The 3061-nt window shown below is 44.7% G+C and overlaps 1 pseudogene; it reads left to right on the forward strand.

Annotated features, from left to right (window-relative positions):
• Positions 1-1831: 1831 nt before the first annotated feature.
• On the forward strand, positions 1832-2743 carry LOC103637099 (uncharacterized; annotated as a pseudogene).
• Positions 2744-3061: the final 318 nt, after the last annotated feature.

The raw sequence follows: 3061 nt of genomic DNA on the forward strand, positions 1-3061 counted from the left end.
TTGACCATTGGATTGCCGATGGGTAATGAGAAGGCTTACTCAATGTCAAAAGTAGTTCAACAAGTTGGTTTTAACTAACTTGTAACTGCCCAATGAACAAAGGTTGAGTTTAGAGATCGTTTTATCGAGTTGTCTAAACTCACTTTAGTTTAGACTATCCTGAAGAAACCCTTATCAAGATCAAGTGAAGGATATGAACATATGCGCAGATCTTGTGCCATATTGGATTAGATTACGAGCCTATGCATCTTAACTTTACATTGTTGGCCAAGATACTTTGCCATCCTCAGCTAACTGTTAACAGCCTAACCACAGCTCTAGTCGTGCCTTGATCGCCTCACGTATGGTTTTCCAACGTGTGTGATCCAGTCGAGCCATGATTAGTGCTGGATAGAATGGACTGGTCACTAAGTCAGCATTTATAGATCCTTCCGCTGGTGATTTTTCGAGTCTCTATCATTTTCTTGGACTTGGATTCTCTGGCTAACACGAGTTAAGTGTGACGTTATTCGACATTCACACCCATCTCGTGTGCTATGAACTTACCGTGACCACTTGTTGGTAAACCGCTTTCTGTGTGTTTTACCCAAGAGGTTGCATTCAACTTAATTTGGATATCATCTCTTTTGTGGACATCTTAAAGTGGTACATGCTATATCCACTAGAGAAACAACCTTCTGAGACACTCGCCTTTACTTGGAACTGCCTTATATTATCGTTGATATGGACAGGAGTTACATGCTTCTCTACTCTTAAATGTCTTTCGCTCCGAATCTCGGGACGCAATTCTTTTAAGGGGGAAGGGCTATAATACCCCAGGTGTTACTATGCGTTTAACAACGACTATGGACATAAGTACGAGATGTCTGTGAGAATAACAGTCTCTATATCCTAACCATATTCGTCTATCAGTATTCTGATAGCACCTTCATCTATATCTATTTGGACTATCCAAAATATTTTGCAAAAGTTTAGGCTTCTAGTGCTGTTCAGATTGGTCGAGCACGCGACTGCGAATATATAATTTAACTCAGCCTTGTAATTTTGCGCAAATAAATTTATTAGAATTCAACGATTAAAATGTTCTGTGCAAAATAATCTGTATCGCCCATTGTCTAAGAGAAATCATGCGCGAGGTTGATAATCAAGTATTTGGTTTGTTAGCAGACGAAATTTATCTAGTTACAATTAATTCGAACTTGAACTAAATGAAACCAGACCAACGATTAGTTGATTCGCTTTCATATTTAAAATCTGAGATAATTAGGGCCGATATTGAGTAGTCATAATTAATCTGTTTCCCTATTCAGACTGCGGATAAAATTATCCGAATTCAACCGGATCTAATACAATCTACAATATCGAAGCTGATCTCGTTTGGTTTAATCCGTGTGTTTCTCGCCCCGATCTAAATTTTATAATATAAATAACAGATAAAAATTCATCTGATTCCAGAATATTCACCACATCAAATCTTATCCAAATATTATTTTCAATCTTATTTTATTCGATCCTTGATTACATCTTTTAGACTCTAATGTCAGAACCTGGAAATATCTACATTTCAATTTCGTTAAAAAAAAAGAGAAAATATCTCACCGCTGTGTCCCTAGGATATTCTGAACGCACTCTTTTTTCCTAGAAATATCTTACCATTGCCCCTATTCGTTCTCATCTATTCACAAGTATCTCTCTCTTGCTTCTACACATTGCTCAGATTTGTTTCTGTGCTCGCATCTTCACTCCATCCTACCGCGTCTTCTCCAGCCATGTGCTGCTCATCAGCCTGCTCCGTTCTTTGAAAAAAAATCTCTCCAGCCGATCCTATCCCATGCACGCCGTGGAGATATTTTTTTCTCTCTCCCGTCGCTCACTGCCTCTTTTTATTCCGTCGCTGGATAATCTCTCCAGTCTCATCTTCTTCTTTCACGCGCGCCCAGCCTGCTCGCCATGGACGCGCGCAGCTCCGTCGAGCTCTATCTCCATAGTCGCGCTCCCTCCTTCCTGTCTCCCATGGTCGAGCGCCCAGCCCCCAGCGCCAGCCCCGGCTCGGTCCCTCCCATGGTGCTCGGCTTCGCCTCCACCGGACCGTGCCCCGCTCCATCTCCTTTCCCCAGCTCAGGCATCCGTCGCACCCTGCTTCAATTTTTTTCCAGCTATGGTGCTCGCGTCGGCGTCCTCGACTCCTCAGTCTGGCGCGCTGCTCCTTTTTCCTTGTCCCTGTGCGTGAGCTGTTCCAGCTTGCCGGTCATCTACTGCTCCTTGGCGCTCCTTGCTCGGCCTCCGACGACTGTCGTCCCTCGCCACGCCGTGGCCGCTTCGCTGGCCCCCTCGGTTCTAGCCATCGCTTGCCGCGGCATCCTCTTAGTTCTCGGTCATGGAATTTGCGCGCCCTCAAGCATCAGCCGCGCCGACCTCCGTGCTTGCTGTTCTCTAGCTCGCTCTGGTCGCGGGCGCCGTCGAGTCGTCGAACCCCGTCCTCCCCTGCTCGACTCCTAAGCAGGCTCCCTGATCCGCGTCCTGCTCGCCGTCGATTTCCCACGCCTGTGGCCGCGGCACTCACTCCTCGGATCCTTGTCGTCAATCTTCAGTCCTCGCCAGTCGCTAACATGGAGATTGCCTCGGTCTCGTGCTCGCCGTCGTTTGGTCGTGAGATGTTCGTCGCTGCGCGCTCACTATGCCATCGCACACCAAGTCGATTCTGCCTCATCGGTGCTCGCCAAATATTCGATGGAACGTCTAATCTGATAATCGTTGCCGATTGTGGGGATTTTCGAGTTTATTTGATTGCGGTAAGCACTTGTCGTTTATATTCTATTTGTTTTACCTCCAAATTTATTATGGTAAGCTAAAAATGTGTTAATGCTTGTTAGATTAATTAATAGCTTGGGCAAATATTTTTAGTCGTGATGAATCTTGTGTTTGGTCATGATGCTTTGTGTGGTATTTCGGTGGTGTAGGATAAATTTAGTGTTCAAGAAATTATCGATAAATTTGCCGATGTTAATTGTGTTCAGTGTGTTTGTACGATGGAATCGATGTTCTACGTTAATAGTTAGTA

This window comes from Zea mays, chromosome 8 (assembly GCF_902167145.1).
Source record: "Zea mays cultivar B73 chromosome 8, Zm-B73-REFERENCE-NAM-5.0, whole genome shotgun sequence".
Taxonomy (NCBI): Eukaryota; Viridiplantae; Streptophyta; class Magnoliopsida; order Poales; family Poaceae; genus Zea; species Zea mays.